This window comes from Malus domestica, chromosome 06, assembly GCF_042453785.1.
Source record: "Malus domestica chromosome 06, GDT2T_hap1".
Classification (NCBI taxonomy): Eukaryota; Viridiplantae; Streptophyta; class Magnoliopsida; order Rosales; family Rosaceae; genus Malus; species Malus domestica.
The window spans coordinates 12,328,650-12,352,558 of record NC_091666.1 but is presented as its reverse complement, the minus strand read 5'-3'; the positions used below and the strand labels follow the sequence as shown (position 1 = coordinate 12,352,558).

Sequence of the window (23,909 nt, the reverse complement as noted above, 5' to 3'; positions counted from 1 at the left end):
AAACTGTTGATTGATTTAACACTTATGGATGACTAAATGATCTCGAAATTGAATGATTTTTTTGCAGATATGATCTTTAAATGATGATAAAAAGAATGAATGGGAGCTCGCAAGGCTCATAACCTTGAGGTCACAGGTTCAAATCTTTTCTCTGCTAAGCAGATGAGGAGATTCAACAAAGAACATAACCGTCCTTTCTGGTTACTTCAACAGGAGACCTTTATGGTCTGGTTCACATTCCTTCTTCTTTGAAAACGTTCTGATTATGACAGTCGAACGGTAAAAGTTCGTTAATAATAAGTGGAGATAAATAAGTCGCCCATAGAGGGACACTCATCATCTTAACTTTTTGAGATTTTATTGATATGTAATTTTTGATTGATAACATAATCAATTTATAATAAATATGAATTATCAATGTTTAGTTTTACAATAATGCTATTCTTATCATATTTTTGTACCACAATTGTTATCACCTTAGGTGGCATTTGATGTAGACAGCCACATCATCTAAATTAATTAGCATTTAATTTCAAAATGTTAATCAATAATTAATAAAAAGAATGCGAATTAAATGATGATTGTGGTATACGAGAAGTCTCCTTCTTCCACCTAAGATTATTTAAGTGTTTTAATTAATAAAAAGATTGAAATCAAATGATGAGTAAGGCTACTCTTACCACAAATTTATACCACATTTTTTTACCATCTTAGGTGGCAAATGAGTTGGACAAGCTACATCATTTAATTTCAATCTTTTTTATTAATTAAAACACTTAAATAATCTTAGGTGGCAGAAGAAGACTCTTCGTATACCACAATCCTCATTTAATTCGCAATCTTTTATTAATTATTGATTAACATTTTGAAATTAAATGCTAATTAATTTAGATGATGTGGCTGTCTACATCAAATGCCACCTAAGGTGGTAACAATTGTGGTACAAAAATATGGTAAGAATAACATTATTGTAAAACTAAACATTGATAATTCATATTTATTATAAATTGATTATGTTATCAATAAAAAATTACATAACAATAAAATCTCATAAAGTTAAGATGATGAGTGTCCCTCTATGGGTGACTTATTTATCTCCACTTATTATTAACAAACTTTTACCGTTCGACTGTCATAATCGGAACGGTTTCAAAGAAGAAGGAATGTGAACCAGACCATAAGGGTCTCTTGTCGAAGTCAACCAGAGAGGACGGGTATTCAATCTTTTTATTAATTATTGATTAACATTTTCAAATTAAATGCTAATTAATTTAGATGATGTGGCTATCCACATCAGATGCCAATTAAGATGGTATGCAATTGTAGTACAAAAATAGGGTAAGAATAGCATTATTGTTAAATGATGTAGCTTGTCCAACTCATCTGCCACCTAAGATGGTAAAGAAATGTGGTATAAAATTGTGGTAAGAATAGCATTTACTCTTTGTTTTAAGGGAACTTTAACAAAAAAAACTCCCGGTATTGTTCACTTCAACGAAAAATCACATTTTTACACTAAAAAGTTAATCCTTGTACTATTCACTTTACCTTTTATTTTATTTATTGTTAAAAGTCAAAGTTTTCAAGTTCTTTTCATTTTCATTTGTTTAGATTTAATGATTTCAGCCCTCAAAATTCATAAAGTTGTGATAGCCAAGAAAGTTACGTTATGTCACTATGCCCTCTATTTCAACCCAGCTGTAAACTAGCTTGTCATTATTTATTATCTCTCTCTCACTCTCACCCACACTCTGAAACACAGATATCCATGGAAGTCAGAGATTCCTGCGTTTTTTTTCTCTTTCCCTCTGCATAGGCCTAGTCCTCCTCTTCACTTGGTCACTGTCACAGCCCGTCCCGGAATTTTTTATTCCAAGGACGTGAAGTTACGAAAATGTCCCTAAACGGGACTAAAGTGCGTAATTTGGACACTTGTTTTTACTTAAGGTTCTTAAACTTTGGTGAATTAGAATATTAATTAGTTTTAGAAACCTAAACCAAGACTTATACTTAGGTTTCTATGTTAAAAGTTTGAAATTGGGATTGGGTTGGAGACGTGGGATCCCCACATCCCTCAAAACCTTCCCCATTTCCCGTACCTTGTCCCTCTCTCTCTCCTCCCTCACGATTTCTCTCAGTTCTGTCTCTCTCTCCTTCGAACTCACGGACCAACCACAAAAAACACCCTAAACTTCCACCAACGACGGATTTAAGAGTGCCATCGTACTCCTGAAGACCATACGATCACGATGGTACCCATTTCAAGTAAGTTTGACTTCGGAAAACCCTAGTTTCAATGTCACCGTAATATTGCACTGTTCACGAACTTCGAATTGGCTTTGTTTTAGGTGAAACCAAGCTCACAGTGAGCTTAAGGAAGTCCCAAGGAAGCTCGGAGTGCTTCGTTGGCATGAATTGGACGTCAGGATCACGAGTTGTAAGTTTGGCCGAATTCTTGAATTTTTGAAAAGTTTGATCTCGTAGTTTTTAGGCCCTAAAACTAGTCCAACGTGTTAGTAGATGTTTAGGGCTTCAAATTGGTGTAAAATTCGAGAAATTTGGATGAAAAACGAAGGAGAATAGTGGATTTGAAATATTCCCCAGTTTCCGGTGACCGGAGTCCGGCGAGGGACGACCGGAGAAGAAGAAGGAATATTCCGTTATTTTTAACGGAATATTCCTAACGGCAGTAACGGTATCCGGTTAAGTCTAACGGAATATTCCGGGGTTTAACGGAATATTCCTGACGGCGTCAAGTGACACCGTCAGCATGCATTGCACGTGGCCGTGCGTGGGGGCGCGTAGGTCCGTGCCACGTCAGGCGCGTGGGGGCGCGTGAGGACTCAAAAAATTATTTTAAAAATATGGGGATGATCCTGAGGTTGTGTAGGTCACGGTGGTATATTCATATACCCAAATTGAGCAATATATGAGGAGTTATTAGCTAAGAGTGGGATTATGCGTTAAATAACGTTAATTTGGTTACTTCTCGTATAGGCGAGGATTATACGGACGTTGGGCATGGTGCTAGGGAGTTGTTGGACGAACTCCAGGTGAGTGGGCAGTTTTGTTTTCGTATTACCTTTATACTATCGATTTTTCCCAGAAAATGAATTTATACGAAATTATGTTCTAAAAATGCCATGCATAGAATTAATTGATAAATATGAATTCCACATGAGATATATGATTGATATATGATGCATACATGTTGCATGGTGCTGTGGAGGCACAGGTAAGTCAGGTGAGTTCATTTATTCATTGAATGGTTGTTGATAAGATGTTTCAAGCTCATAACCTGCACCCTAGGTGTTAGTGCTTATTTTATTCACCACACCGCACGCTCGCCTTGGATCCAAGTAGGTGGATGTCGTACAGACCATGTGAGGGTTCCGACATGCCAGTCGTACAGACCATTAGAGGGGTTCCGACTGGTGGGTGACCTTAGATATGCGCGCTGATGATATGATGAGTGAAGCACTAGAGCGTATTTTTACACCTTTCATCGTACAGACTACCTTACGTAGTTCCGAGTGATGTGCAGAGTAGGGCCGTATAGGTCACTGTGGTGACTCCGGCTGAGAGGGATATTGAGCTATTGAATTAATCGTACAGGACCAGCTGCAGGGTCTCCGATTGATTCCCTATTTTCACCTGATTTATATTCTGATTTATGGCATGGCATATTTTTCTTGAAAAATGTTAAAGAATTGGGATTTTAGTTTTGAGATTATGTATGGTTTTATATATACTATTTTCTGGGAAAGTATACAGGTTTTACGGTGAGGGGTTAGAAATGTTTTAAATGAAGGGTTTTCGAAAGACTTTGTTTTACTGACCCACTCAATTTTGTTTTGCGCCCCTCCAGGTTCTAGATTGCAGAGCTTTGGTGGCCACGAGGAATCCAACGGTGTTCTGACAGAATTCACAAAAGTAGGACTCACCCTCGGGTGTTTCATCTTAGTAATTGTATCTTTAAAGCTTCCGAACTGTGTAAATGGTTACGTCACTCTCACGTGACGGCCAGCATGTCCTCCTCCGGGACGGGGTGTGTCAGTTGGTATCAGAGCAGGGTTGCAATCTTGGACATCTTGAGAAGTTTCTAGTGAATTCTGTCAGAACTACACCGCCTCGTAGCAAGCCACTTAGTTAGAGGAATTTAGTCTCCTTAATATAGCGGTTTAGGGAAAACTATTATTATGGTGATTCAGTCTATTATAAAAAGGGACATTTTAAGACGGGTTATGAGTTGAACTTGAATCACTTACGAGAAATGATGAACCTGAGGGAACGAAGTAACGGTTTAACCATTTGGAAAAGATGTTTCAGATTATGCAAGTCAAAGGAATCTTCCTTCTGACAGGGGGTCGAGACGACTACCTGGTTTTGGTTATGAATTTGTATCCTGGTGGAAACAGGAGTATGATTTGTTGTCACCGGAGGAACAGTCGATTGAGAATTGTTTAAGGACTTGTTTAAGGAAAAGTTTATCCCTCCGGCATTTATCGATGGTAGTAAACAAGAGTTTACAAATATGAGACAAGGAAGGTGATGATCGAGGGATATTATAGAAAGTTTTCAGACTTGCCTCGTTCCATCCAGATATTGTTGTTAATTTGGTGGAGGTGTTATGTTGTTTTAAGCTGGGTGGCAAAAAAGGAAGTGGTATTTTGGGTGACCACTATCCATTGTACTTCTTACCAGGAATATACGAGATGCTGTTGAGTCTTGAGGACTCTGAGAACATGAGCAACGAGAATAAAGAAGAATAAGAAATGAATGGGAATCAAAAGAAGATGATAAAGTTAATGATTAGTTATATCAAGGATATAGAAAGATTCAGAGCTTCGAAAGAAGTGAAGCTAGAGTTAATTCTTCCAGCTGAGGTTTTAATGTCGCTGGTCAGAGTAAAAGTGATGGATATACTGGTAATCCCAGATATTTGAGACAAGGTGTCTCGAGTAAAGGAAATGTACCTTGTGCAGCAGGTACAAAATTAACACTTTGAGACATGTGAAATCAAGGGATGTGTTTATGTGAACAGAGGGGACACAGAATTGTGAATCGTCCCTAGAATCAGTTGTACTCAACAATTTTCCATGATATCATAGTGTCGATTCAGCAGAGTTATGGACTTAGTAGTTTGGTCGGATGGACCGTGAGTACAGAGAGATTTGATGAGTTATATGTTCAGCCATACAGGCCACGAGAGGTGGATCTGGCTGACGCATGAGAAATTGGTGAGTTATAGGCTCGGCCGTACCGACCACGCGGAGTGGATCCGGCCGACGTATTATTGAGATAAGAGTTGAATCAGCCGTATTGGTCATTCTAGTTGACTTCGGCTGATATATTTCTTATTATGTATGTTATATCTTTGAGATTGGTTGCCTACTTATCGAGACAACGATGATTTATCAGTATTGCAGGCTGCAGACCGTAATATTAATAACTCATTCGTGGATTCGTTAAGCAAGCAAACCGGTAGGTTATTTTATGTTAGTGTTGTACTTATTTAGAATGTTCAGTAATAATAAAGTATGTATTGGGTCAATTAATTTTATTCCATTAGAGTGATTGTTTATAGTTGTGACAAGACGGAATGTTACGGGAAACCAGTACTTTCCATCGATCTGGATGACCAGAGATTACTTTTGTAAGTATGCAAAATGGATTGAGTCAGGCCGTTATTTATGCTGTGAGAGCAAAGAGATTGTTTTCGAAAGGCTGTCAAAAATACTTAGCTCATGTGGTGCTAAATGATGTTGTTTGGAGTAGTGTGCATAATGTCGAAAGGGTTAGACTTTTCTTGATGTCTTCCTTGAAAGTATACCTGGATTGCCTTCAGGCAGAGATATGAGGTTCATTATTGATTTGTTGCCAGGAATAAATTTATGTTAAAGATTGGTTCATGATGAGTTAAGGGAATTGGAAATTCAGTTGAAAGAATTGGTTGATAAAAGTTTTATTCAACCTAGTACAACACTTTTAAGGAGCCCCAGTTTGTTGGTGAGGAAGAAAATGGATCTTGAGACTGTTCATTGATTATAGACAATGGAGTCGGGTAACGATTGAGAACCGTTATCCATGGTGATGTACTGATGTTTATTTAACCAGCTCAGAAGTAATTGCGAAGATTCAAAGATTGAATTGAGATCTGGTTACTACCAATTGAATATTATAAGTGACGTTGATCATAAGATGGTTTTCTGGACTTGTTATGGTCATTATGAAGTTTGGTGATGCTATGTGGATACTCATGCGGTTTTATGAATTGATGGATGAAGTATTCCAATAATGCCTTGATAAATTGATATCATTTTCATTGAAGATATTCTGGCATATTCTGAGCCAGAGCAGAGCATGTAAACGTATTAAGTCGGTGGAACAAAGATTGGAAGAATGTCGATTGTATGCTAAGTAGCAAATGCTAAAGTTAGATGAATCAGGTGGCATTCTGAGATTTGTATTATATATTCTTAAGGTATTCAAGTGAATCCTTAAAAGATAGCAGAAATTGAGAATTTGGAACAACCACGAGTCGTAATTTTGATTTGGAATTTCTTAACTTACCAGGCTATCTTGGATGGTTGTGAAAGAGTTTTTAGTCATTGCTTTGTCATTGACGAGACTGTTGAGAAAAGAGGTTATGTATGAGTGGGAAGGAAATTGTGAGTAAAGGATTGTGATATGAGGCAACAAAGGTGGATTGAATTACTTAGTGATTATGATTGTACGATCAAGGTGATCGTGAATTGTTGTAGCTGAAGCACTTGGTGAGAAGACTACAGTAAGATTAATGTCTGGCACGTTTGCCAAGAGTATCATCTTGTGGATTGAAAACCAACGGAAGAAAAAAATTAAGAGTGAAAGATCGAGAAGAAGTTATACTTGTTAATTTTCAAGTTAGGCCTGTTTGGTAAGGTCGTACTCGAAACTTAAATGTTTGACGAGGAAATTTAAGAATTAACCAAGACAGAGAAAGAAGGGAAAAAGAATGAGTACATGATTCGTGAATCAAATGGTATGTGGATACAAGAAAACAAAAAGTATGTGCCTAATGCTAAGGATTTAAAGTAAGCAATTTTGGACGAAGTACATTGTTTAACTTCTGCAATATTCCAACAGTAATAAGATTTATTATACCATTCAACATTTTTATTGGTCAGCAGAGTGAGGCAGAAAGAAATAAACCTTGGGATTGAGACAGCTATTTTCTGTTTCGAAACGGAAATAGAAAGATATTACTTTGGATTATGTGTACAAGTTTCCTTGTACATAGGATGGTTATGATCGAATTTGAAGTGATAGTTGGTCAATGTACCAAGTTAGTACAATTACTCCAGTGCTGAGTAATAACTTTTTCTCAGACAGGGCAACGGTACTTATTTGTTTTATGGAAAGAAGAATTGGTTTACGGAACTGCTGAGTTTCTTAAGTATGTTGGTTGTGCAGTTGCCGAAGTAACGCCATAGGGACCATGAAATGTGTCATGTGAGTCGGTTTTTGTTGACTTGTGAATGGAATGTTTCTGGGTAGAGAAAGATTCGATCACGAAAGAGTTTTAGTAGGCCCTGAGACTATGGATGAGTCTCCTCAAAGTATTCAGGTGATTAAGTTAACCTGAAAGTAACCGGGAATGGCAAAAGAGATTAACAGAGGGATATGCCACTAATCGAGTGTATAAGACAGATGGTTTTATATTTTTTTGAAGTTTTCACCTTGGAAAAGTGTGATTCGGTCTGGATAGGAAGGCAAGTTAAATCCTAAGTGAACCGAATTTTAGGTGATCATCGAAAGGTTGGTGAAGTTGAATACAGATTTAAATGGCTTCCAGAGTTGTTGTAAGTGCATGATGTGTTTCATGATTCGATATTTTGGAAAATTCACCACGAACAGAAATGGCGAGAATTGGAAAGGAGACAAGATAAGATTTAGACACATCAGACCATTTTTTATCACTAAAGGAATCAATAAAGTTGCATACAAGTGGTGATGTCTTCAGAGTTGGCTAAGGTACTTAATGTATTTTGGGTTCGATACGTTGTCACTAGGTGGCAGATTCGTCACATGAGATTCTGGTGCAACTGTTGAGAATTAAGCTGGATCTAATTAGTGAGGAGCTATGGACGACTTTGGATTGGAAAAAGAAGGTCCTGAGAATTAAGACAGAGTAAGTGGTAAAAGCTTTGTGAAGGAAATCATTCAGTAGAAAATTATGTGGGAGAAAGAGAATAGGATGAGAGACATTTACCCGAAGCTATTGTTGGAGTATGGTTGATTTAGTTGGTTGCTGGAATTTCGGGGACGAAATTCTATAAGGAGGGAAGATTGTCACAGCCCGTCCCGGAATTTTTTATTCCGAGGACGTGAAGTTACGAAAATGTCCCTAAACGGGACTAAAGTGCGTAATTTGGACACTTGTTTTTACTTAAGGTTCTTAAACTTTGGTGAATTAGAATATTAATTGGTTTTAGAAACCTAAACCAAGACTTATACTTAGGTTTCTATGTTAAAAGTTTGAAATTGGGATTGGGTTGGAGACGTGGGATCCCCACATCCCTCAAAACCTTCCCCATTTCCCGTACCTTGTCCCTCTCTCTCTCCTCCCTCACGATTTCTCTCAGTTCTGTCTCTCTCTCCTTCGAACTCACGGACCAACCACAAAAAACACCCTAAACTTCCACCAACGACGGATTTAAGAGTGCCATCGTACTCCTGAAGACCATACGATCACGATGGTACCCATTTCAAGTAAGTTTGACTTCGGAAAACCCTAGTTTCAATGTCACCGTAATATTGCACTGTTCACGAACTTCGAATTGGCTTTGTTTTAGGTGAAACCAAGCTCACAGTGAGCTTAAGGAAGTCCCAAGGAAGCTCGGAGTGCTTCGTTGGCATGAATTGGACGTCAGGATCACGAGTTGTAAGTTTGGCCGAATTCTTGAATTTTTGAAAAGTTTGATCTCGTAGTTTTTAGGCCCTAAAACTAGTCCAACGTGTTAGTAGATGTTTAGGGCTTCAAATTGGTGTAAAATTCGAGAAATTTGGATGAAAAACGAAGGAGAATAGTGGATTTGAAATATTCCCCAGTTTCCGGTGACCGGAGTCCGGCGAGGGACGACCGGAGAAGAAGAAGGAATATTCCGTTATTTTTAACGGAATATTCCTAACGGCAGTAACGGTATCCGGTTAAGTCTAACGGAATATTCCGGGGTTTAACGGAATATTCCTGACGGCGTCAAGTGACACCGTCAGCATGCATTGCACGTGGCCGCGCGTGGGGGCGCGTAGGTCCGTGCCACGTCAGGCGCGTGGGGGCGCGTGAGGACTCAAAAAATTATTTTAAAAATATGGGGATGATCCTGAGGTTGTGTAGGTCACGGTGGTATATTCATATACCCAAATTGAGCAATATATGAGGAGTTATTAGCTAAGAGTGGGATTATGCGTTAAATAACGTTAATTTGGTTACTTCTCGTATAGGCGAGGATTATACGGACGTTGGGCATGGTGCTAGGGAGTTGTTGGACGAACTCCAGGTGAGTGGGCAGTTTTGTTTTCGTATTACCTTTATACTATCGATTTTTCCCAGAAAATGAATTTATACGAAATTATGTTCTAAAAATGCCATGCATAGAATTAATTGATAAATATGAATTCCACATGAGATATATGATTGATATATGATGCATACATGTTGCATGGTGCTGTGGAGGCACAGGTAAGTCAGGTGAGTTCATTTATTCATTGAATGGTTGTTGATAAGATGTTTCAAGCTCATAACCTGCACCCTAGATGTTAGTGCTTATTTTATTCACCACACCGCACGCTCGCCTTGGATCCAAGTAGGTGGATGTCGTACAGACCATGTGAGGGTTCCGACTGATCGGATCATATTTATATATATTTTTACTTCGAATTCACTCGTCTTTTCTTAGTTAGTTCCTTATATTTTTGAGCTATTTACGTTATTTTTGTGTTTATAGGATTTGTTATGCAAAGAAAATAAAAATAAAACAAGTGAAATTTTATGTAATAAATTTGTCAAAACTGTCTTTGTAGATCAGCTTTTAAATTAAATTAAAAAAAATATATAATAATGATAAGTCATGATGATGTTTGAAACATCATCATGATGGTTTTGTTTTGTAGAAGAAAAGAAAGGAACGGATGGAGAAGAAGAAAAGAAAGGAATAAAAAAAGAAAAGAAGGAAACCAAGGAGTCAAAAGCAGAGAACTTAGAAAATCAGAAAATAAAAGAAGGGGAACGCGGAAAAGGAAAAGGGGGGGGGGATTGGTGGAAGGCAGAGAGCTGCCTTTGGCAGCGAGACTGACAGTCCACAGAAGGAAAGAATAGGAGTTGCCTTTGGGCAGCAGGAGGAAGGCGCGCAAGTCAAAAAGGAGTGGTGACTGACGCGGGAGGAGGACTGACACGGGTAGGGGGAGAAGTGGAAGGCAGGAGGCTGCCAAAAGGAAAACGGAAAAAAATAATAGGGAGAGAGGACGTGGGGAAAAGAAGCTGCGGGGAAAGAAGCTGGAAAGAGTCAGACGAAGGGAGATCAGCAGCAACACAGAGCAAAGTTTCACTCCATTTTTCTTGGTTTTATCTTCTCAAACCTATGTTTTACTTTTGGTTTAATTTGATAATAATGTGTAACTAAATTTATTTTGGCTAGAGGTTAATTCAAAGCCATGATTATTTTTGTAATATGAATTGATTACATCCAGTTGTGATTCATAAGTTGTGAATTCAATTTACTTATCCGTTCGTATAAAAAATGATTTGTGTATGTTGGTTGAGAGTGCACGCTTAATTTACATGCATGAATTTGATGCTAGAATATAAGTGAATTTCACCTAATCGTTATGAACTTATTTTCACAAGTAGTAAAGGTTGCTAGTCACAATCACGTTAAGTAAATTCTTGGCAAGAGTATCATGCTTTTCATAGTTACGAATGCCTCGTCAATGCTTATAGTTTTCACAAAGTTTAATGATCTTTGATTGTATCTCTATTGTGCTTTTCACGTAGGGGACTTTTGAAGAATGTTTTGAATTGTTGTATGCGTTTTTCCGTCCAATTCAATAACTTAAGGAAAACTTGAAGATTAAAAAAGTGCTGTTCACGGTTAATTTGGGGCGTTGAGATTTACAATTTATTGAAAGAACAACTGAAAATCAATTTAGGTTGCATATGTGTCATGTGTGGAGAAGAACCCTCTAGCTAGTCCGTCATTTATCATTTTACCTTAATTTTATGTTTTTGTCAATTCTGTAATTTAATTAAGTTTAATTTACTTTTCATCAAAACCAAACACCCATCCATTATTAAATTATATTATTTAGTTAGTTTTCTTTATTGTTAGTCTTTTAATTTAATTTCCGTCCATTTCAGTTCCTAGTGTTTAATTTAATTGTTTTCATTATTTTGAGTCATTTTAAGTGTGTTTCGAGTTATTAGAGTTTTTAGCCTAGTTTTGTGTCCTTGAGTCTTATTTAATATTTTTAAATTAATTTACAATAGATTAGCAATCCCTCCTAATCCCCGGCCTAGAACGATACCCTACTTACATCTATACTACAATTGTCAAAAAGAGGGTTTAATTTGTGTGCTTATAATATTTCGCATCAAATTTTGGCGCCGTTGCCGGGGATTAGCAACTTTGCTAATCCTTTTATTTTTGTTTTTGTTTATGTTTATATTGGTGTTTGTGTATTTTACTTTTGATATTTGATTTATTTTTTCTTTCTTTGATTTTAGGTTCAAATGGAGCCGAGGGAAATTTAAAGGAAAGATGCGTCCGGCTAAAGACGTTAAATCAAGCGCTTCTTGGGAGGCAACCCAAGCATTCAACGAAGGGAGACTTTGGAATCACTAACCCAATCAGCTTTGCATTCTTCCACCCTTATCTTTACTGCTTTCATTTTGTTTTGTTTAGTTAGTTGTGTTATTTGGTTGATTTCTGTGAGTTTGTGTTATTTAGTTTAAGTGTGGGGGAAGGTTAACCAAAGTCTCTTTACATTAATTTACATTTATAAAAAAAAAAAAAAAAAAAAAAAAAAAAAAAAAGATAAAATTTAAAATTAATGATAAAAAAAAAAAAAAATTTACATAAAAAAAAAAAAAAATTAAAAATTAAAAAAAAAAAAAAATTAAAAAAAAAAAAAAAAGAAAGTACAAATATTTTACAATGATGTAAACTAATAGTATTCATTGGTCGGGTGGTGCTTCAGTAGTAGGCGGGGCTTCAGCAGTCGGCGGGGCCACAGAAGGAGGAGGCGGCAGAGGTTGATCAGTTGGAGCTTCACTACGCGGTGCCGCTCCAGAAGACGAAGGCAGATGTTGTTGGAACAAACCCACAAACCTCCGATGATCAAGTAAAATTTGACCATCGGTGTCCTGCATCTGGTCAATCTTCCTCTTCATGCTGGTGGCATAGCTGTGTGCGAGCTTGTGCAATTCCTTATTCTCATGCTTGAGCCCTTTAATCTCTTGCTTGAGACTCTGTATTTCAGCCACCAAGGATTCAACGTGACGGGTTCGGGCATATAGGCATTGGGCCATGTTGGATACGGAACCCGCACACTGCACACTGAGAGCCAGAGACTCCTTGACCGCCAATTCATCAGACCGCCTTGCGAGCAGTCTGTTATCTCTGGGAGTGACAAGGTTTCGGGCCACCACCGCAGCGGTCATGTCATTTTTCATCATCGAATCCCCCACGGTAAGGGGACCGGTAGGGGATATGAAGGATGGCCGCCATATGTTGTCTGGTGAAGGCGGAACTGCCTCTTCACCAATGTTCAAGTCAAAACGACGATCAGAAGGGCCAGACATTTTTCAGAGGTGGTAAAGAAAGAAGAGAGTCGGAATGATCAAGATTAAACAAGTGCAAGAAGGGAGTGTTTACAGGAGGGTACTCAAGTGTGTTGTGGAACAAAATTAACGCCTCTATAAAAAGAAGAAATCAAAGAGGCGCTCCTCAGAGAGGCGTCCTCTCGCAAATCGAAGAGTCGGGGCTCCTTTCTCAAAAGCCGGAGTTTTTTCTCAAAAGAGGGGCTCCTTTCTCAAAAGTCGGATTCTTTTCTCAAAAGAGGCGTTTCATTTCTTAAAAATTGGGCTTGCTCAGAAACCACGAGCCGAACCCCGGATTTCGCAAGATCAATTCGTCCAGACGTGTTGTCACCCGTCACACGCAAACTCAGCTCTGCGAAAATCACGGGCAGTCTGTCGAAGTGCCGATTCCAACCATCTGTCTCTCTCAGCCTAGTCAGCACTTGTCACATGCAACTGGCAGCTTTGCGGAAATTACGGGCAGCTTTGTCAGAAAGCGCATAATTTGTATTCTTCACCCATCCACCGGCTGCCGACACTAAGTGAGAGAACAGTTCCGGTTGTGAAGACAAGTCCTATAAGTTTCTACCTTCGCCTTCCACAGCAAAAGCACACTCTCTCAGCACACCCTCTCAACACCTCTTCATCTCCGAAAATGCATTCCCAAATAATCCTCTCGAGTCACTCTGTGTTCCTCATTCCTTGGGATACTCCTGCGAACAACCCATTCAAAGCAAAAGTATTTCATATCATAAAGGTTGAAAGCAAGAGTATCTCATATCATGCTTTCTCCATGTCCTTCTCCTTGTCTTTGTTTTCCGACAAGGAGAAAGAGAGCAATCAGCCAGCATTTGGTATCAATCTTCCGATCTGGAGCCAACTGCCTGGAACCCCTTCCTGATTGCTTACCTAGCCTTGCTCTCGAGTACTCATCTTCATCATTTTATGCTTTCTCTTCGTCTACCACATCTGCCTGGGGGACAGTAAGGGAAGTGAAAATGATACCTCGAAGCATGTGGAGACAATTCAGCTAGGGACAAGGAGAAAGAAAGCAAGAGGTGGGCACTTGGAAAGATTGAAGAAAGAAATAAGGACCAACACCTTTCCCTCGTGCCTGCCCGTTGTGCAGAAGAAACAAGCAGAGAAGAATGCAGCTTGCACAATCATCCCAGCGGAAGGAGTCCGAACTGAGGAACTAGAGAAGCTGCCACATCTGCTTGGAGAACAAATAAGGAACTGCAACATAACCAAAGAGCAAAGCTTCGCCGTACAATATCATAAAATCATCACTTGCAAGTGAAAAGCTAAGTGTCACCCTGTTCAAGAGGAAAGCTGTGGAAAGTCAACAAGCACGACCAATGATTACTTATTAGTTTTATTCATTATCTTTTATCGTAATTTTCAATTTTTCGTTTGCAATTTTTTTTTAATTAATTTTCTTGCGTACTTAACTGAATTATTTCTTTTCTTTGCAGGAACTTTTGGTTATTTCCACCCTTGAAGTTGATTGCAGAATTTTAGCTTGGGGGTCATCGCTTGATTTTACTGCAAATTAGGGAAGTTTTCAGTCCAATTGCGTTATTTTGTTTCTTATTATTTATTTATTTTATTTTTTTTTTTTATTTGCATTATAGTGTTTTCTGACATTGGGGACAATGTCAAGTTTAAGTGTGGGGGTAGAAATCTCTAGAATTTCATTTGTTTCTGTGTTGTTAGTTTTTGTTTTCTTAAAAAAAAAAAATAATAATAATAATAATAATAATAAAAATAAAAATAAAAAAAAAATCGGAAAATTTAAAAATCCAAAAATATTGTCTTGTTTCCCTTTTTGTTCTGAATCAGATTTTTTTTGTTAGTTTCCCGACCCAATGATATAATTAGATCAAATTTGAATCATGATTATCAAGAACTTAGTTAACATGTGTTTTGTGAAATTCCTAATTCTTTTGTTAGTTTTGTACATGTTTGATCATCTTTGAAAAACCAAATGCACATAGCCTTGTTGATGTGAAACTAAAGCATAACTTAAAGCTTCATATGTGAATTTAGTGACCATCCTATGTGAGTTTTTGAGCCGATTGAAAGTGTGTGCATTTTTCATACACTCCTTTTTTTTTATGTGTGATGAACTTATGTGAGATACATCTCTAGAACTTGCGTAACGATCTTTCGAAATGTTTGTCATTGATTGCATGAATTTGGAAATGATAGAGGCATTAGGTTTACCACTATGGCCCAAATAACCATGTTTCCCAAAGAAAAATAATATCATTAGATTGCCAATTTGAGCCGTGTTTGTTGAGCCTTTTATTTCTTATCACCAGATATGTCTACCCTTATACCTGAAATATTTTTCCTTACCATTTCCAAGCGAGCAATGCGAGATTGTCTTATGAGAAACGGTTGTGAAGTACTTTGAAGGTGTTTGGCAAAAGAATAAGTGTGGGGGTATTTTATGTTTGTATTTAAAAAAAAAAAGAGAAAAGAGAATAAAAGAAAAAGAAAAAGAAAGATTGTACACAAAGAAAATAAAAAGTTTTTAAAGTTTCAGTTTAAGGGTGTGGTTGGAGGTGCTAGAAGAATCACTGGAAATATTGAGTTCTTATAAATCTAAACAAAAGAATTGCTTGCAATGTAGCTTGGAACTTGTGTTTTCCTATTCTTTCGTTTCAATAACTTTATCCCTAAGCCTCATTACATCCAATAAAAGTCCTCTTGATTTAAGTTTTGCAATTATGATTGTGGAGAAGTGATCTTTATGCAAGCTTATGGTAGAAATTTCACATTTGATTCTTTGAGTGAAACACATTAAAACTAAACACATGTGTGATTGAGTGTATATCCCGTGAGAATGTTACTAGTTTGCATATGATGATTTTAAAAATAAAAACTTGAAATTGCATTAGCATGGCTATCTCACACACTACACTTCAAGGATGATTCAAAGATTACTGCTAATATTTGAATAAGGAAGATGAACTTGGATTAGTTCCTTGATGCTAGCTATGGTTCTTGATGATTTGTTTTCTTGAATGAAATTCTATGCGGGTCACATAGGGGGAAACTAATGTTTTTCTTGTTACTTCTTGTTCTTGTTTTCTTTGTTTTGCTCGAGGACTAGCAAAAGTTAAGTGTGGGGGTATTTGATCGGATCATATTTATATATATTTTTACTTCGAATTCACTCGTCTTTTCTTAGTTAGTTCCTTATATTTTTGAGCTATTTACGTTATTTTTGTGTTTATAGGATTTGTTATGCAAAGAAAATAAAAATAAAACAAGTGAAATTTTATGTAATAAATTCGTCAAAACTGTCTGTGTAGATCAGCTTTTAAATTAAATTAAAAAAAATATATAATAATGATAAGTCATGATGATGTTTGAAACATCATCATGATGGTTTTGTTTTGTAGAAGAAAAGAAAGGAACGGATGGAGAAGAAGAAAAGAAAGGAATAAAAAAAGAAAAGAAGGAATCCAAGGAGTCAAAAGCAGAGAACTTAGAAAATCAGAAAATAAAAGAAGGGGAACGCGGAAAAGGAAAAGGGGGGGGGGATTGGTGGAAGGCAGAGAGCTGCCTTTGGCAGCGAGACTGACAGTCCACAGAAGGAAAGAATAGGATTGCCTTTGGGCAGCAGGAGGAAGGCGCGCAAGTCAAAAAGGAGTGGTGACTGACGCGGGAGGAGGACTGACACGGGTAGGGGGAGAAGTGGAAGGCAGGAGGCTGCCAAAAGGAAAACGGAAAAAAATAATAGGGAGAGAGGACGTGGGGAAAAGAAGCTGCGGGGAAAGAAGCGGGAAAGAGTCAGACGAAGGGAGATCAGCAGCAACACAGAGCAAAGTTTCACTCCATTTTTCTTGGTTTTATCTTCTCAAACCTATGTTTTACTTTTGGTTTAATTTGATAATAATGTGTAACTAAATTTATTTTGGCTAGAGGTTAATTCAAAGCCATGATTATTTTTGTAATATGAATTGATTACATCCAGTTGTGATTCATAAGTTGTGAATTCAATTTACTTATCCGTTCGTATAAAAACTGATTTGTGTATGTTGGTTGAGAGTGCACGCTTAATTTACATGCATGAATTTGATGCTAGAATATAAGTGAATTTCACCTAATCGTTATGAACTTATTTTCACAAGTAGTAAAGGTTGCTAGTCACAATCACGTTAAGTAAATTCTTGGCAAGAGTATCATGCTTTTCATAGTTACGAATGCCTCGTCAATGCTTATAGTTTTCACAAAGTTTAATGATCTTTGATTGTATCTCTATTGTGCTTTTCACGTAGGGGACTTTTGAAGAATGTTTTGAATTGTTGTATGCGTTTTTCCGTCCAATTCAATAACTTAAGGAAAACTTGAAGATTAAAAAAGTGCTGTTCACGGTTAATTTGGGGCGTTGAGATTTACAATTTATTGAAAGAACAACTGAAAATCAATTTAGGTTGCATATGTGTCATGTGTGGAGAAGAACCCTCTAGCTAGTCCGTCATTTATCATTTTACCTTAATTTTATGTTTTTGTCAATTCTGTAATTTAATTAAGTTTAATTTACTTTTCATCAAAACCAAACACCCATCCATTATTAAATTATATTATTTAGTTAGTTTTCTTTATTGTTAGTCTTTTAATTTAATTTCCGTCCATTTCAGTTCCTAGTGTTTAATTTAATTGTTTTCATTATTTTGAGTCATTTTAAGTGTGTTTCGAGTTATTAGAGTTTTTAGCCTAGTTTTGTGTCCTTGAGTCTTATTTAATATTTTTAAATTAATTTACAATAGATTAGCAATCCCTCCTAATCCCCGGCCTAGAACGATACCCTACTTACATCTATACTACAATTGTCAAAAAGAGGGTTTAATTTGTGTGCTTATAATATTTCGCATCACCGACATGCCAGTCGTACAGACCATTAGAGGGGTTCCGACTGGTGGGTGACCTTAGATATGCGCGCTGATGATATGATGAGTGAAGCACTAGAGCGTATTTTTACACCTTTCATCGTACAGACTACCTTACGTAGTTCCGAGTGATGTGCAGAGTAGGGCCGTATAGGTCACTGTGGTGACTCCGGCTGAGAGGGATATTGAGCTATTGAATTAATCGTACAGGACCAACTGCAGGGTCTCCGATTGATTCCCTATTTTCACCTGATTTATATTCTGATTTATGGCATGGCATATTTTTCTTGAAAAATGTTAAAGAATTGGGATTTTAGTTTTGAGATTATGTATGGTTTTATATATACTATTTTCTGGGAAAGTATACAGGTTTTACGGTGAGGGGTTAGAAATGTTTTAAATGAAGGGTTTTCGAAAGACTTTGTTTTACTGACCCACTCAATTTTGTTTTGCGCCCCTCCAGGTTCTAGATTGCAGAGCTTTGGTGGCCACGAGGAATCCAACGGTGTTCTAACAGAATTCACAAAAGTAGGACTCACCCTCGGGTGTTTCATCTTAGTAATTGTATCTTTAAAGCTTCCGAACTGTGTAAATGGTTACGTCACTCTCACGTGACGGCCAGCATGTCCTCCTCCGGGACGGGGTGTGTCAGTCACACCTGAAGAAAATTTTGTGAAAAACATGTTCATTCAAGCAACATCTATAGCATGCAATTAACAATTAAAAGGCGGAATCATGCTTGTATGCACTTAAAAACAAAACATTAACCATGAAATTCAAAGCCTAGTAGATTGGTGAACCAAGACTCAACTCAAAACAAAGTGAGTTGAGAAATTATACCTTTGTTGATTCCTCTTTGCATAAGCAAAGGATAATCACCCAAGGAGAGGGCCTTCATTCCTTGCTTCTTAGATCCATGGATTTGGATGGAAGAATAGGTTTCTCCAAGTTCCCAAAATTGAGAACCTCTAAGTCTCCACACCTATTCATTGGAGTGGCAAACTTGTAATTAAAGCAAGTTCACTACCCTTCCTCTAAATGGCCGGCCATAAGGTTCTATTGGGCTTTTTGGGCCTTTGTGAATTAAGTTGTTATACAACTTAAGTTAATGGGCTTGATGTTCGAAGCCCATTGGGCCTTGAGGCCCAAAACTAACCCGTGGTCTTTTAACGAACTTTATTCGTTTGATTAATTAACATATTAATTAATCCTTGCCATAAATAAATAATCAAACCATTTAATTATTCTTACTCATCTCCTTTGTTTCTTCAATCTCTACCTTACACGGTGTACGATCCATTAGGTTCCTTTTAGCGAGGCAGTGGGCGATTAGAACCCTTTCAAATCGATTGTGATTTGAAACTTACTTTCAATTCTCCCTTTAGTGATTATACACGTTTAGGGCTTTCACAAACCATGAGTGACACCTAGCAGTATGTCATGGTTACCCAAGCTAATCAGAAGAGGTGGAGAACCTATTCAGTTTAGGATTACAATGCAATACGGTCTTTCTCTAATACAATACTCTTGACCACATTGTTTGGTTTGATAGTTTATTCATGTCTACTATCCAATGTGATTCATTTACTTATATGATTATCTTGAATGTGATTTGGAACGACTTCCTAAATCTCATTCATACTCTGGCCAGAGATTCTTAATCATATCATAGAGTATTCTCCCTCAAACGGTTTGAAGGTTAGAGATCCCTTGTTGCACATTCATTTGCCTCCATGGCTAAGCGGCTTAACCCCAACCATGCCGTGGACACCTGCGAGTGGAGTGACTTTGACATAATCAAAGATCAAGGACCTAACCACAAGACAACTATGATGCCTCAGGTCAAAGAACTACTTTGCATTATCCCAACCATGAGTTCTCATGTGACATGAGTATGAGAACTCTTCGTTGATAGTGTTCAGTGAACTCATTCCTTATTGAGCACCTACGTACTTGTCTTGGTGTCAATCACACCAATGACTCGAGACCAGTCACTCTCCATGAGAAAAGACACAACACGTATTGATCTTAATGGACTGTCAATGCCCAATTGGCAATCCTATAATCAGGAACGTTTAGGATATGTATACGAAAGAGAATGGTCTCATAAATCTAACTTGTTTAAATTACATTCTCCTAATTACATATTCATTGGACTTATCGTTTAAGCATATAACATTTATATGAGACGGCTTAAAACAATAATCTTTGCCCTTGATATTAAACTAGATTAGTTTAACATGTGAAATGTCCGTAAAGTATCATCACATGATTGGTTTTAGGGCACATTTCCAACAACACCTCCCTTACGCGCCGCCGTACGTCTCCGACCTTCTCGACTACACAACAAACTCCACCTGGTGCTCCTCCAAAAATTGCATCTAATCCAAACCCCCTATGTCAACGCGCCGCCTCAAAGACCACAGCTCTGACACCTCACACCACCCTCTCGACCCCCTCACCATCCAAGAACTCAATGTCGCCCACACCATCCTCAACTCCTATGCGCTCTTCACCTCCACCTCCTCCTACGCACTCCACTCCGTCAAGCTCCAGGAGCCCGACAAGTCCCTCATCCTCGAATGGAAGCACGGCGACCCTCTCTTTCCAAAAAGGCCTCTATCGTCGCACGTGTCGACAACAAGTCTCTCGTGCTAACCGTCAACCTGACCACGTCCGAGGTGACCGTTCACGAGACCGGTTCCCACTGCGGTTACCCGACAATGACGCTGGAATAGCTGACCGTCGCCACTTTCAGCCCTCTCAAGAACGCTGATTTCAACCGTATGATCGTCGAGTGCAAGGTCGATCTGGTGGACCTGGGGTGTCTCCCGCTTTCCACGGGTAGTACGGCGGGGCTGAGGAGAACAGGAGGTTAATTAAGGTGCAGTGCTACTCAACCAAAGATACTGTGAACTTCTACATGCGTCCAGTCGAAGGGTTAACTATTCTCGTTGACTTAGACACCAAACAAGTGGTGGAGATTTCGGATAAGGGTAGGAGCATCCCCATACTAAAGGCCACCAATACAGATTATAGGTACTCATCCTAAAGGCCCAATCAAGTGAAAAAGTTGATCAAGCCCATATCTATAGAGCAGCCGGATGGGCCGAGTTTTACGTTAGAAAATGATCACTTGGTTAAATGGGCAAATTGAGAATTTCACTTGAAGCCTGACGCCAGGGCGGGCGTCATCGTATCCCGGGCCAAAGTCTGGGACCCGGATACCAGGGAGTTGAGGGATGTGATGTACAAAGGGTTTACGTCAGAGTTGTTTGTGCCTTACATGGACCCTACCGATGCGTGGTACTTTAAGACCTATATGGATGCCGATGAATACGGGTTCGGGTTACAGGCAATGCCTTTGGAACCGCTTAACGATTATTCGCGTAACACCTACTATATGGATGGTGTGTTTGTGGCAGCTGATGGAAAATCATACGTCCGATCAAACATGGTTTGCATATTCGAGAGCTATACAGGCGATATCGGGTGGCGGCACACAAAGTGTCCGATAATGGGCATGGAGGTAAGGAACTTAATGTTACATGTATCGTATTCATTAGTTTTATGTTACATTATTAATATTTTGAATAGAAGTAAGACTCATCTATACATGCAATCTCATTTCTATTAAACAAAATATTTAGTATATTATGATATTTTTAGCAAGTGTATCAGTTTTATGTAATTAAATAGCATTAGCGATGATAATATATAATTAGTACAAAAATAATGCGTTGTGACAGGTTAGGGAAGTGAAAAGGTGACATTGGTAGTTAGAATGGCAGCATCAGTTGCTAACTATGATTATATCGTCGACTGGGAGTTCCAAACAGACGGACTAATCAGAGTTAAGGTTAGTGGTGATTACTTCTCCTATACTTACAATCATTTTTGCATTTTATGTTTCCTTTTGAGTTTGATTAAAATCCTGATATATATGTTCTCTTAGAGTGTAATTAGGATTAATAGTGCATGGCGTATCACCTGATTGATTGTGGTTGTTTCTACTTTATGAGTCTCACAAGCATGAATATCTCTTATCGTGGTCGTTTATTTATGAGTCTTACAAGCGTGAATAACTATAATTGACCGAGGGACTAAACCTGTCATTTTTTGTATTTTTATGGAAATTCACCATAATATTTTGTATTTTAAGATTGTTAATACTACATATAATACGTGTGTGCAAGAAACATATAGGTTGGACTTAGTGGCATTTTGATGGTGAAAGGCACTTCCTATGAGAACATGGAGGCATTTTGATGGTGAAAGGCACTTCCTATGAGAACATGAACCAAGCCTCATCTAGCCAAGAGAATCTCTATGGCACCCTCTTGTCGGAGAACGTTATTGGTGTTATTCGCGATCATTACGTCACATTTCATCTTGATATGGACGTGGACGGCTCAGATAACTCCTTTATGAAGGTGAATCTCCAAAGGCAGTCCAACTCCCCAACTGAATCACCCAGGAAAAGCTACTTGAAAGCTACTAAAACCGTTGCCAAAACTGAGAAAGATGTACAGATTAAGCTCAAACTCTACGACCCGTCCGAATTCCACATGATCAACCCGTCAAAAAGGACACGGGTTGGAAACCCTGTAGGGTACAAGTTGGTTCCCGGTGGCACTGCTGCTAGCTTGCTTGATCTTGACGACCCTCCCCAAAAGAAAGGTGCTTTTACAAACAATCAAATTTGGGTTACCCCATACAATAGGAGTGAACAATGGGCTGGTGGGTTGTTTGTAGACCAAAGCACGGGCGAAGATACTCTTGCCGTGTAGTCTAACAGGTGTTAGGTTATTTATTTGCATCGAATTTACTGATGATCACATGTACACAATGCTGATACAATTCGATTCATTTTGATATTGTAGGGACCGACCAATCGAGAACAAGGACATTGTGGTTTGGTACACATTAGGGTTTCATCACATACCGACTTCCCTATAATGCCAACTGTGTCATCTAGCTTCGATATCAAACCTGTCAATTTCTTTGAGAGTAACCCCATACTTCGGACTCCGCCTAACGTTGCCACAGATATACCCGTTTGCACGGCTGCTGCTTCAGCTTAATTAAGGTAGAGCGCATTCCACATGAAATCCGTTGCTTTAACCTCAAAGATGTATTTATGATGAGCTGCTTGTAGAAAGTTTCCTCCATATGGTACTTTGGGGTTTTCTATGAAATTAGCTTCGATGTATATAAGTACGTAACAACTTACAAGTCATACGAAAGCGACGTGACCCGAAAATAAAAGAAATTAGTGGGATGATCTTGCATTGTATATGTATTGTTGAATTCCAGTATGTAATTTGTGATGTTGGTGGTGGAACATACGCCTAAAAGTTTATCAATTTGATTAGCCTTAGCTTGTATGACAATGAACTCGTGAAATCTGATGACTGGAGATTTCTAAAAGCACTCTAATTACACTAATTATAGTTCGACAAAGATTCATGAAAACGAAACAAATATGTATAATCCATTACATTTTGTCATTGTTGTTGCGTAACTGAGAAGTATGCCGCCTTTGGGTGGCGACGTGGTGGAATAAAATGGACAGACCGGCTGTTTCGGCAGGTTAACATGGTGGTGATGACCTAGGGTTGTCTAAATGATGCCATCATTTCTATGTATGCCTACCTCCATACTTGATTTTTCTAGTGGTATCATGTACCTACTTGGACAAGGCCTCGAGTTCTAAATTTCCAAATATATCTCAAGTTTTATATTTTCTAATAATGCAATCGATTTGTCAAAAATTCAAAGAGACGGATCATTTGATCCACTCCTAACCACACTAATATTGTGGTGTTGAATTTTATCATAAAAGGTCTCGATGTTATTAGGAGTGGAACCATAAACTTGTATATCGTATTTTATTTTCTTAATTCCCCAATGTGGAACTTATATTCAACATTGATATGCCTATATATACACAAAATATATTATAAAGTAGTACGTGATCAACTAAGATATGCCAACATCACTGTTGCATGAAAATTCTTCTGTAAGAGTAGAGCTCCAACCTTTTTTATGTGATAGACTTCTGTAGAATTCATAGACTTTTATTGAAATCCACACTTTTTCTTGATAGACTCCTATATATTTTTGAGAGTTTAATGCTCAACTTTTTTTAGAGTTCAAGAGAATTT

At 38.1% G+C, this 23,909-nt stretch overlaps 1 pseudogene; it reads left to right on the top strand.

The window, feature by feature from the left end:
* Positions 1-19,989: 19,989 nt before the first annotated feature.
* Positions 19,990-23,129, top strand: LOC103409524 (amine oxidase [copper-containing] gamma 2-like; annotated as a pseudogene).
* Positions 23,130-23,909: the final 780 nt, after the last annotated feature.